This window comes from Cryptomeria japonica, chromosome 3 (assembly GCF_030272615.1).
Source record: "Cryptomeria japonica chromosome 3, Sugi_1.0, whole genome shotgun sequence".
NCBI lineage: Eukaryota > Viridiplantae > Streptophyta > Pinopsida > Cupressales > Cupressaceae > Cryptomeria > Cryptomeria japonica.
Window position 1 is genome coordinate 421797261 of NC_081407.1, and position 13897 is coordinate 421811157.

The 13897-nt window shown below is 36.5% G+C and overlaps 1 non-coding gene across 1 annotated transcript; it reads left to right on the forward strand.

Annotated features, from left to right (window-relative positions):
- Positions 1 to 10358: 10358 nt before the first annotated feature.
- Positions 10359 to 10440, forward strand: TRNAS-GCU (transfer RNA serine (anticodon GCU)). The gene has a single exon. It is a non-coding gene; the product is annotated as a tRNA-Ser (tRNA).
- Positions 10441 to 13897: the final 3457 nt, after the last annotated feature.

Sequence of the window (13897 nt, forward strand, 5' to 3'; positions counted from 1 at the left end):
ATCATTGAGTGGATAGGACGGTCCCTTCCTGAGTAAAGGCCTTTTCCTTTTCCAAGATTTCCTTAGTGGTGACCGGCAGCAGACTGGGGTCCCTCTAGTATCGTAAGCCATTCTGCAGCCTTCCGTCAATCGCCATGGAATCGACAGCTCTGTTTCCTTCTCTGAAGATGTGGCGGATAGTGAAGTCATCCATCTTGACCAGGAGGCACCTGATATCCCCCAGAATGGGTTCCACTCTCCACCTCGCCGAAGTGTTCCCTTTGACAGAGTCAATAATGATTTGAGAGTCTCCTTCAATTTCCAGATGTTTTATTCCTATGGAATTAGCCATTTTCAGACCCCAAAGGAGGGCCATTCCTTCAGCTTGAGTGACCATATTATTCCTTAGGTTGCCAGCGTAGGTTGCAACCGTGTTCCCCAGATGGTCCCAGATGACTCCACCTCCTACCTGACAATTGGTTTGAGTTGAACCATCAAAATTCAGTTTAAACCAGTGTAGCCTAGGGGTTGACCATCTGGTCATCTATCTCTTGTTCTTGGTACTATTGTTGAAATGATCAAAGCCAGGGGGGAGCTTCCAGTGAACAACAATCCTTTTGTCAGCCTCATTGGGAGGATAAGGGGGGATTTTAAAGCAAATGTGAGCTACAGTGTCTGGGGGGGTCTCAGTGTCTCTGAAAATTCAGTTGTTTCTTTCTTTCCACAAGGCCCAGCAAATGTGCGGCCGTATTTGTTTCCATAGTTGTATGATGAGGGGATGATGGGAGGGGGGGTTCCAATCAAAAGCAAAAGAAATATATTCTTCTGGAAGACCCAACAGAGACCACATTTCTGAAGAGTAATAGACTAAATATGAGCAGCAAAGGGACAGAGAACAAAAAGGTGGTCAATAGATTCCTCATCAACTTTACACAGGCCGCATCTGTTGGGGAGATGGAATCCCCTCTTCTTCAAGTTATAAAGCGTGAGGGTTTTACCATGCATGAGGGACCACTAGAAGAAGTTGATTTTAGGGATTAGCTGAGGGTTCCAAACTTTCTTCCAACATTTAGCATCCACAGGGTGCTTAAGGAGTTGATTGTAAGCAGATTTGACCGAGAAAGAGCTCGATTGGGTTTCTTTCCAAATGAAGTTGTCTTCATTCGGGGCCAGGGGGACTCTGGTTTTCGACAATATGTGTTGCAGATCTTGAGCAAGGGGGACCAGGTTAGGTCTATTGCTGCAGATGAGAACAATGTCCTTCCAGCAAACACTTCCTGGAACCAAATAATCCGTAGTAAAATCCCCCAGGATACCTTTAAGGTGGTTCATGATTTGATGGAAGCGAGTGTTGACCAAAGGCCTGTCCTCCATCCAAAAGTCTTCCCAGAATCTCACCTTTCTATCATCTCCCAACTGCCACTTCAGACCTTCTCTAACCATCACTCTGCTCTTCAGGATGTTGTTCCACAACTTGGAACCTTGGGGAAGGTCAATTGTATTCAAATTATAATAGAAATGCTCCTGGTCCAGGTACTTAGCTTTGATAATGTTGCACCAGTCCGCCTCACCTTTAGCCAGAGTCTATCCAATCTTGGCAATTAGGGCCTTATTGAGGGCATTAATCTTTCTTATGCCCAAACCTCCCAGAGATTTGGGTAAACACATGGTATCCCAATTGACTAGAGCAAGGCATTTTTTTCTCTTCCAAGTCAGTCCATAAGAAGGTTTTTTGGATTTTATCGTTTTTCCCCCATGGTCCCTGATATTTTAAACATGGAAAGGAAGTACACCGAAATTCCCTGTAGGGAGGCTGTGAGAAGCTGGAGCTTCCCCACACTATTGAGGAATTTCCCTTTCCATCCCGCAATTTTTTTATGCATTCTTTCCAAAATAGAGTTCCAGAAGGTGGGGGTGACTTCCTTGATCATGAGGGGGAGACCCAGGTAGGTCCCCATAAGAGTTGCCACTTTGCATCCAAGGATGGAGAGAATTTTGAGTTGGAGGTCATTTGGGGTGTTGAAGAAGTAGAGATTACTCTTCTCATAGTTGATGCATTGTCCCGACGCCTTGGCGTAGTCGGCAAGTAGGATCTTCCACCCTTTAGCCTCCATGACAAAAGACTTACCAAATAGGAAGGTGTCATCCACGAATTGTTGAATATTAGAGGGGGGAAGCATGGAGGCCGCGTTGAACCCTTGGAGCCTACCATTGATGACCAAATGGGTCACATTTTTGTTTAAGACTTCAGCTATCATGATAAATAGATAAGGGGATAGAGGGCCACCCTGTCGGATACCTTTTTCATCTTTGAAACATCCCCTAGGAGTCCCATTAATCAACACTGAGAATTGAACCGTGGTAACACTTTCCCGAATCATACTCACCATTTTTTGGTTGAATCCCAGTTTTAGAAGCACTTTGAAAAGAAACTCCCAATTAACCTTATCATAAGCTCTAGATATATCAAGTTTAAAGGTCATGCCTGGTAATTTGCTCCTATCCATGGAGTGAATTATCTCATGAGTGGCAATGGCAACATCCAAAATTTGGCGTCCCAGGATGAAGCCTTTCTAGGACAGACTGATAAATTTTTCCAGGAAGGGTTTAATCCTATTCACAAGGACCTTGGAGAGTATCTTATAAATGGTATTGCAGAGGCTTATGGGATGATACTCCTTCAAGTAGCTGGGTGTAGTGGTCTTGGAGATGAGGACAATGAAAGTGTTGTTGATTTTTTTCAGCAATCTCCCCGTCTTGAAGAAATCTTGAACAACTTTGGTGACATCATAGCTAACAATGTCCCAAAAATCCTGGAAGAACATCAGGGGAAGTCATTCGGGCCCGAAGTCTTGTAGGCCCCCATAGCAAAGACAACCCAGTGAACTTCATCAGCAGAGATGGGGGCCATAAGTAGTCGGTTGTCATCCTCATTGATGGCCATCAACAGCTTGCTAACAAGGCGGTCCTGGAGCTGAGAATCACTTCCACCATTATCTGCATACAATCTAGTGAAAAAGTCCACGGCACTATATCCAAGCAAAGAGTCTTCAGAGATCTCCTGGCTAGTTTCATCCTTAATACTTTTGATATAGTTCCTTCTCTTGTGGATACAAGTCGATCTGTGGAAGAAAGCAGAATTTTTGTCCCCTTCTTTCAACCACTGGATCCTAGATCTTTGCTTCCAATACACTTCTTCCTTGGAGAGGGTATCTTTCCAGCTCTTGCGGCAGTCTTCCTACCTGTATACACCTAAAAATGGTCTGAAGATAGTTAATTAAATACGCAGTTATTTGATTAATTCCCCTTCCCAATTAATTGAATTCACAAGCAATTTAATTAATTTCTCTATTCATCTACTAATAAATAAATCTAAATGATTTATTTATATAGTTCATTTCATATCCCCCTTTGATTAATTAATTCTAAACTCCCCATATTAATTAATTTTTCTAATCCCTAATTAAGATTAACAAACTCAAGTTTGTTGAGATTAATTACCATTTTTTGAATTATTTGAATTTCTAGATTCAAATGAGCACATGGCTCCTAGCTTTTAACCACGTAACCTAGCCCATTCCCCCTAATCCTAGGTCTAACTAACCCTATCCTATCTTGCACTTTCTAACCTCCTTATCCTAACCTCCCATGGTGTGGATATTCTCTCCTTGAGACACATGGCACTTTTGTCACATTTCTCCTCCCTTGGACACTTGCCCTCTCATGAGCAAGGCTCCCTGACACTTGTCACCACAGAGATGACAAGTGTCCCTTCCTCCAACCTCTTCTCCAACTTCCTCAATCTTGACCCTTGATATCTTCAGATCAGAAATGGACTGTCGATTCCTGCCACCTCAACTTTGGCCTTGGAATTCCTATAAATATCCCCCATTTTGGAGCAATAAGGATCCCATCTCATATCAATTTAGACATCATTACTATAGGCAATTTGCATTTTCAATTATCTAGTAATTAGCTTTTGGATTAATCATAGCATGTTAATCTAGTTTCTTAAATCATGCATTTCATATCATCCCCATAGTCAAGCATGATCAAATAAGCTACTCAACTCTTGAGTTGTCACTTTGGAGGTCATTGCTCCGCTGAGAGCCCATCAATCCAACACCTTCAAGGTCCTCAAGAATAGAGGAAAATGGGACATTTCAAGGAAGGCTTATGGTTTGCATGTATAAATTTAATTTTTAAAAATTCGGAAAAACCCATTTCATGAATCGAAAAACCCATCTCAAAAATATAATTTTTTTCCCAACCCATTTGGCGAAAATGCTAAAAAATGATTTTTTATGCAAACAGCTAAATTTTTCAACAATTAACTAAAAATTAACAAAGTTGGGTTTTCTCGAAGTACGTATCGATGGACTGTATGCTGGAGGACGGTCATATCGCTGAAATCGCTCGAACCTATGCAGGTGGTATGGGATCGCCATTTCCTTTCTCCAGAGCAAATTTTCTCCAACAACTGCAGTGCACAAATGAGAAGTGGTAAAAGGAATTCACCTTTTTAAACTCATAATGGGGCATTTAAGTGGGATTTTTATTCCACTGATTTTTAATCATCTAATCAACTAATCAGCCTGGCAAGGCAGCATTTTCAAATTTCTTATCGGCAAATGAATCGGATTGACTCTAAAAATCGAAAAAAATCAAAAAAATTTCAAAAATTTCAAAAAAATCATAAAATTGCAAAAAATTCAAAAACAATCGAAAATTATCCGATTCATCTCCCGAGGGGGCATCCTCGCATCGATATCTATCAATCAGAGTCTAGGGCATCATATCGATATTTATCATCTCCAATATCGAAACCGCATCATATCGAGATTTATCATCTCCAAATCAAATCAGTATCATATCTAAACCAAATCCGCATCAAATCAAGACCTAATCTGCATCCTATCAAAACCAATATTAACAACATCATCAATCGAGTTTTCTTTGAACCAATGCGTCGTCACACATCGCTTCAAAGAGGGGCAAAATGTATACACCTAAAAATGGTCTGAAGATAGTTAATTAAATACGCAGTTATTTGATTAGTTCCCCTTCCCAATTAATTGAATTCACAAGCAATTTAATTAATTTCTCTATTCATCTACTAATAAATAAATCTAAATGATTTATTTATATAGTTCATTTCATATGCCCCTCTGATTAATTAATTCTAAATTAATTAATGTCTCCCCATATTAATCAATTCTTCTAATCCCTAATTAAGATTAACAAACTCAAGTTTGTTGAGATTAATTACCATTTTTCCAATTATTTGAATTTTTATATTCAAATGAGCACATGGCTCCTAACTTTTAACCACCTAACCTAACCATCCCCTAACCTAACCCATTCCACCTAATCCTAGGTCTAACTAACCCTATCCTATCTTGCACATTCTAACCTCCTTATCCTAACCTCCCATGGTGTGGATATTCTCTCCTTGAGACACATGGCACTTTTGTCACATGTCTCCTCCCTTAGACACTTGCCCTCTCATGAGCAAGGCTCCTTGACACTTGTCACCACAGAGATGACAAGTGTCTCTTCCTCCAACCTCTTCTCCAACTTCCTCAATCTTGACCCTTGACATCTCCAGATCAGATCTTGACCGTCGATTCCTGCCACCTCATCTTTGGCCTTGGAATTCCTATAAATATCCCCCATTTTGGAGCAATAAGGATCCCATCTCATATCAATTTAGGCATCATTACTATAGGCAATTTGCATTTTCAATTATCTAGTAATTAGCTTTTAGATTAATCATAGCATGTTAATCTAGTTTCTTAAATCATGCATTTCATATCATCCCCATGGTCAATCATGATCAAATAAGCTACTCAACTCTTGAGTTGTCACTTTGGAGGTCATTGCTCCGCTGAGAGTCCATCAATCCAACACCTTCAAGGTCCTCAAGAATAGAGGAAAATGGGACATTTCAAGGAAGGCTTATGGTTTGAATTTCTAATCTAGTTTTCAATTAAGCTTTTCAGTCATGTTTTTATTGTCTCATTATATGTGTATGTCTCCTATATACCACATTTTTAGCATCACACAACCAATCGCAATTTTCAATTAAAAATTTACTTTTTTAATTTCTTTCAAAAAAGTAAATGGGAATTTCATTTTTTTTTAAATTCATTTCTTTTCTCAATAGAATTAATCAACTTTTCCTAAAAGTGATAAAGGCAATAATTTAACTCTATTTTTATTTTTTTTAAATCTAAAAGCAATAGTATGCAATTAACTTTTTTTTCTACTTGATTTAAATATGGTCCCCTTTCCAATATAATGCAATTATTAATTTAAATTTAATAACTTCATTCAATTAACTAAGTCCATAACACAAAGGAATAATAATACATAAATTAAATACACCAACTATGAAATGACGTCAAAGACTCAAATAAATATTATAATCCACTAGTGCATGCAAACCGAGAAAACCCATACGAAGACTCTGAAAAAGTCAAACAAACAAAACTTGAAGGTCGAACACACGAAAAGGACGACCAACTAACGACACCCATATGAGTGCAACTGAGGGTAAGAATTAGGGTCAACAACTATCTCCTCCACTCTCATCAGACAAATAAGGCACGCTCAAACCTATGAAGCTAGGTGGAGACTGTATATGGTGAAAATGGATAACAATAATAACAATATTGAAAGGCTAAATGAATTCAACCACCAAAACCCTAGCCTAACAACAACAAAGATCCACCATAACATATGAAGATTACCTAAGACAATGCAAATCATACGAAATCACAAAGATTATACCATCACATGTCCAATAGGGTTTTGATCTCCATTCTTCCTATCTCCATTGATCTTGCTTGATATATTTGCTCTCAGATTTTATGTGCACAAGAGCTCAACAAAAAACAGAATGTGGTTGCAAGTAGGATCGTAGTGTAGTCAATTGATCAAGTAGTTAGGGTTTGATAATGAAGAAAGCATCTCCTTATATAGAAGACACAATAAGAAATGGAGGGATAAGATTAAGAGGTGTAAAAGGAGGTTGGCTATGATTAGAGGGTACGTTAAAGAAATAATAAAATAATGAAAGGGGTAGGTAGTGTAGGAATTAAGAGATGAATGACATGTGTCATGCGTAGAAAAGGTTAATGAATTAATTAAATAAATAAAGATTTATTTAATTAATAGAAGAAGTGGGATTAATTAAATAAATAAGATATTTATTTAATTTAGGAAAAGGATAATTTAAATAAATAAATGTATTTATTTAAATGAGAAATAAGGCTAGAAGAGGATAAATGAATTAATTAACTAAATAAAGATTTATTTAATTAATAGAAGAATTAGGCTTAGATAATTAAATAAATAAAAATATTTATTTAATTAGACTGGACAATTTTGGGTGTCTACAGAGATGATACCCCGTACCTACCTGGTACTTGTACTTACAATGTCCTGCATCATAGAACCACACATGCATATAGACAAATATATATAATCAGACACGAAACGCACACCGATGGAGGAGAATCGTGACGTTCCCTATCTCACCGGAGTGAGTGAAGGAAAATCATCCCCTCGCATCCCATACACTTGCAAACATGCAACATAAAAATAACACATCGCATATGTAAGGTAAAAGTATCAATCCATGACAATAATCCATAAAAATCGCATTAATCATAAGTATTGAAATACTGTAAGAAAGCATACATCGCATATCCAGATAAAGCATGAAGAAACATCAAATAAGTCTGAATAAAGTATAGCAGTAGTGTAACAACTGAAAAGTCAACTACAGTAAAATATAAGTCTAACAAGTTCGATCGAGAAGGGGTACTACAGAAGAAATAAGAATGATTTAAAAGATCTTAACATGATGATATCTCAATGGTAGAAAATATTTCTTTCTTTCACTTTGTATAAATTTGACTTGTGGTGAGAAACAAAGTCTAAAGATGAAGTTAGATTCAAAAGTGTGGTGAAAAATAAGTCAATCTTGTAAGAGGATAGGGAAGAATAGGGGGTACTTGAAGGACATAAGATATTATTGAGGGAGTTGAAAGTATTTCGAATGCTTTTGCAACTTTTTGGGATTTTATCTCTTAAGAATTTATAAACCATCATAGGAGAATATGGACTTTGACAAAAGAAATGGATGATAAATCCCTAACAATGATGAAGTAAGTGTTGTTTTATATTGTAATATATATATAATGTATTCAATTAGTAGACAAAATATGTTTAATGTTACTAAAATTCTTATTTGTACTTTGATGCTCTCAACTAAAGCAAACTCCTTTTTTATCCATGACGATTAATATGCAATTGTTAAAAAGAAAAAGAAAAAAATCTAGAGGAAACTATAAAGGATCACTTATACCTACTAAACTAGAGATTAGTAAGGATTTTGAATGAATGAGAGAAATTTTCACCCCTTTATAATTTTGAAGTATTTTAGGAATCTTTCATAAAGGAGTTAAAATGTTACATGTTTGAGTTTAATGAATCTATATAAATTATTACAATGAAACATTAGAAGTTATAGTAAACTATGTATTAAAAAAAAAAAAAAAGGTTGGGGATGACCTACATAATTTTCTATTTCTACCTTAGAAATTTAGGAAGGGTTTTAAAGTAATTTATTGTCTACAATGATAAACCTAAAATATTGATCCTTAATTATGCAAAATAGAACACTAATTGAAAGGTAACTTAGTTTTGGTGATGTAGATGAAGAAGTGTGAATGACAAATCATGTCTAAAGTGTTAATACTCTTTTCTATAGATCTTATGAGCCTATTTGACTATTGTAATCTAATGCCTAAACACTATTTATCTGTGAATCTTAAATATCATGTGCAAAATATTTTTAGTGATAGACACACACATATATATGTATATATGTACATATGTATATACATGACATCGGGGTTTTGGATGTTAGTAACGTGCATGACATTGGCCCCCCGCTGGGCCCTTAGGATTGGGATAAAACAAATGTGCACCCTATGGATAAGATAGAAGATGTGGCCCCAAAGGAAATTCTATGGAAAGTGGACCTAGTCATCAGGATGGCGTCTAATTTTGGCAAAGGGGTAAGGAAGGAGTCGTTGTGGAAGAAATTGACAAGGGAAAGAAAGGTGGCAAGAAAAAGGGGGAGAAGAAAAATGATAAAAGGTGCTCTCTTGCAGAGGAGGACCAATGGGATATGAAGACTGAAGAGAACGCGAAGCCCACAATGGATGATGAGATTCAAGCCCTTACACTCGAGGTCCAAGAGTTGCAGAACTGTCTAGATAGTCTTGGGGCAGACAATGAAATTTAGAATTTGAAGGAGGAAATCAGGGAGATGAAATATCGATGGGACACTAGACATAAGCAACTTGTTATCAACAAGTTTTGCATTAGAGTCATGCATAGCTCGACGATGACCCTTTGCCTTCTACATGACAAGACTATTGAAGAGGATGCAAACAAGCAGGCCTGCAAGGAACTTTATAAGTTCCTAATTGAAAATTGGGACAATGCCCTTGGTATGGTTGGGCTTCGTAAGCTAGCTCCCTAGGTCTAGGCCTTTTTTTGTTTTTGCTTATGTTTTTTATTATGGATCTTTGGACTTATGGGGTACGCCCTTGCTGCTCTTTCATTCACTATTGTTAGACTCTCACTTTTAGTTTTGATTTTGTGTTGTTAATGTGTTGTTGATAGCCTCTTGGCTATGTCAAGGGTCAACGCCCTAACTAACATTGCTTTTATAATAAAAAACATTCATGCAATGTGTGTGTGTGTGTGCATGTGATATTAAAAAATAGAGCATATCTAGTAGATATAAGCACATTAAACATAAAAATATATTCACAGTATATATACAAATAAACTAAATTTAACATCCATGTTTCTTTCTTATCGAACAATTTATGAATTTTATATGCATATTCTTATAATAAGAAAATAACTTACATCTATAAATATAAATATAATCGAACATAATAGAAACATGAAAAAGAATTTAAATAACATTTTTAAAGATCTACATACATCTACTCCCACAATAAGGCATCTATACATATTCAGTAATTAAACCTACTGATATTTAGCATTGTCTATACAACCGACAAAATTACCCACTTGGTAATTGTTACAAATTCTTTGATAATGAATAGAAGAACCATTTTGTTGACCGCATAGATGGCGCTCTGATATTTCTCCATCTTTATAATGCAATCTTAAAGCTCCATCAAGATCTGAACACATTGAAAATAAATGATTTTACACTAATCATACATTCTTTTTGTACATCTAAATATCTGTTTTTCCTCGGCCTGCAAAATCCAACTAATCATTTGAAGAAACAAATATAAAAAATTCCTTTAACTTAATATATTGTCGCTTTGGCCGAGTGGTTAAGGCGTGTGCCTGCTAAGTACATGGGGTTTCCCCGCGAGAGTTCGAATCTCTCAGGCGACGCACCTTTTGTCTTATATTGTACTTCTTCTTCGAAATTATCTGAATATCTGAGTTTGCCGCCGTTTTCGATTTTGCTTGTTTTAACTTAGCAGACTGACATTCATCCCGAGGAGGCGTTGCACTGCATAGTTGTGTGAGAAAAGCATTTTAGATACAGGAATTTATCTAAATCTATTAGAGACAACAGTTGTATGAATTCATTACATGGGTTATAATTAATATTTTACATATAAGTAAATATAAGAATTGTGTAAGTTGATTTTCTCAATGGGTATGTTTAAGAGGTGTGGAAGGTCAATTTAGAGAAAAACTGGGTCTATTTTTTGCATTAATTTGTGTAGTAGAGATCACAATATAGAGTTCTAAAAATAGGGAGAGGAAGAGAGATGTCTAGAGAGATCGATGGATAGAGGGAAACATGTCTAGAGAGATGGGAGGAGAGAGGAAGAGGGAAAAAATAAATAGAGAGATAGAGAGACAAGAGGGAGAGGGAGAGGGAGATATAATGATAGAGAGATATATATGGTGAGATAGAATGATAGAGAGAGGAAGAGGGAAAAAATAAATAGAGAGATAGAGATAAAATGAGATACATAGAGAGGGGGATAGGGAGAGAGATAAATAGATAGACAAATAGAGAGAACTAGAGATAGAAAAATAGAGAGAACTAGATATGGAGAGAGAGTAAGAGAAATAGGGAGAGATATACATCTATTGGAATAGAAAGAAAGAGATGGAGATATACAAGAAGAGAAAGGGAGAGAGAGGCAGCGATAACAAGATAGATAGGGTGATAGAGGGGGGAATGTGTGTGAGAGAAAGAGAGGGGGGGAATAGATAGAGAGATAAGGAGATAGAGGTAGAGAAAGATATGAATAGAAAGAGACAGAGAGAGGAGAGAGATCAATGATAGATAGAAGAAGAGGGAGTGATATAGATGGACAAATAGGGATCTAGGGAGAGAGATAAAGAGATATGTATAGAAGATATAGAGAGAGGAGCATGAGGGAGATAGAGAGAAATAGAGAGAAAGAGAGATTATACAAGAGAGATGGAGTGAATGTGTGTGTGTGAGAGAGAGAGAGAGTGGTGGAGATAATGATATATAGATAGAGAGTGGGGGAGAAATATATGGAGATAGAGATGAAGGAAGCAAGAGAGAGAGAGAGAGAGAGAGGTGACAAGGACAAGTAATAGAGAAAGATTTAGAGAGAGGGAGAGAGATAGAGAGAGTCTATGAGTTAGAGAGAGAGAGAGAGAGAGAGAGAGAGAGAGAGAGAGAGAGAGAGATACCAAATAAGAGAGTGATAGGGAGAGAGGGATCAATAGAGAGAGGGGGATAGAAAGAGGGAAAGATAGAGATAGATACAATGGGAAGGATAGATGGGGATGAGAGGAGATACAGGGAGAGGTAAGCAGATATAGATAGGGGAGAGAGATAGAGATGGAAATAATAATCAAATGTCATGCTACCCTAAGCATAAGTCCCTAAGGAGACACGATATCTTTAAATTGTTGGCATGAAACGAATAATCAAAAGTTAGTTTCTCTCTCTCTCTCTTGCTCTTGCTCTAAACTTTCAATTTAGGTTTTAAGTTGAATTTTTTATTATTATATAAATAGAAATAAAAACTTAAATATAATTATTCTAAAAAAAATTATAATTTAAAAATACAAAAAACTATAAATTAAATTAATCTAATATCTTTTAATTGTTTTTAACTCCATAAGAAAACGTAAATAATTAAAATAAAATTTTAACTTGATGAAAATTAATAGAAGAAGAGTGAATAATTTAAAAAACAAGATAGAGTATCCTACTAAAAGAAGATAAAATTAAAAAAATATTCTTATCGAAAGAAGATATTTTAAATAAAAGATATACTATTTTTTTATTGGTCAAAAATAAATAAAAGATATATTTTTTATTCAAAATAAATTTTTTTATAATAATTTTTTTTATCAATAATAGTTTTTTAATTTTATTGATATTCATAATTAACTACAGAATATTGAGAACGTGGCTATATCCATAAAATAATACATGTCATCAACAAACCTCTTGTTGTCCTAGCATAAAACCCACATGGGCCAAAAAATCATCCCCTTAACAGAATGCAACAAACAACACTAAGCTAAAATCCTATCCTTACATCTAGCAATTGCAGATCAGCCCAAAGGGCTGCAAAACAACTAAGATGGTTCATTTTTCTCTTTAATGGAGGACCAAAAAGATTTCTGATTTTGTAAGGAGTGCTTCCTCCTTTTCACTTCAGTCCATCCTTGGTTATCCTGGGTATTGCCCTATCCAACAACACAGTCTACCCCACCCTTATCTACAATCTCCAAACCCTTAGGGGAATTCTTCGGCTCCGAGATCTTCTAAGCCAAATCAACCACCGAAAGTGGTTTTACCACCATTGCCTACATCAGCTGGGGATTCAAAAGACAAGGAGAACACACATTAGGAGTAGAAGAAACCGCCTTGACCTTTGAAGCAACTTGAGACCTAGATGAAACCTTGGAAGTATTCAGAGGAATGATGTAACGTTGAGCTTCTACACCAATCCCCCATGTCGGCTTACTTGAGACTTGAGAATCCCATAATGTTTTTTTATGACAATGGGATGTTGAGTGATCTGTTGAGAAACAAACCCTACATCTGAAAGGAATTTTCTCATAATCCATCGATTGATTCCTACATTCGGTGACCACCTTTAGTAAAATCTTAGCTGGAAGGCCCTTGTCTAGATCCATTTCCACACAGATACAGGCACACATTGAATTTTGATAGTTGATAGTTTCAATGGAGGAACAATGATACCTGCCAAGACTATTCCCAATGGCCTTGAGATAGTCCAGTTCCCAAAATTGGATGGGAAGATATGGAAGTCTTACCCACAAAAGTGCAAAAGTGAAAATTTATGTGCGGGGGTCAAAATCTAGGAACCAAGGCTTCATACACAAAAAATCCCCTTGATATGTCCAAGGGCCATTCTCTAGCACCATTTTCTTTTCTTTCTCAGTATCAAACTCCAAAATGAAGAAACCTTTGGGACACGGGAAAATATTGACTTCCGCCACCAGAAATTCCTTCCAACTTTCAGTAACCCAAGCATGCAAATCACATAGTTTTGGCCATGTCTTTGTAAAGCAACAATTCAAAGCATGAGCCATTAAAAAAACCTCCCTATCCAAAGCTTATTCATCCAAACAAATTTATGGGGTAGATAAGGAAGCACAAATACAAAAATGAGAGTTAGAGTTCCGACTACTTTCGGTATCTGAATGTAGTAGCTCATAAGATTTATCAACCATATTTTAAATCTTGGAATCCTTTCATAACACTGCTTTAAAGTCTTTCCCAGGGTTTTGGACAGGATTCAGAAAAGGGTTTTCAGACTCTACCTTCTCCAAAGGCCCCATCCCCAAATCCACATGGACATCACACTCCATC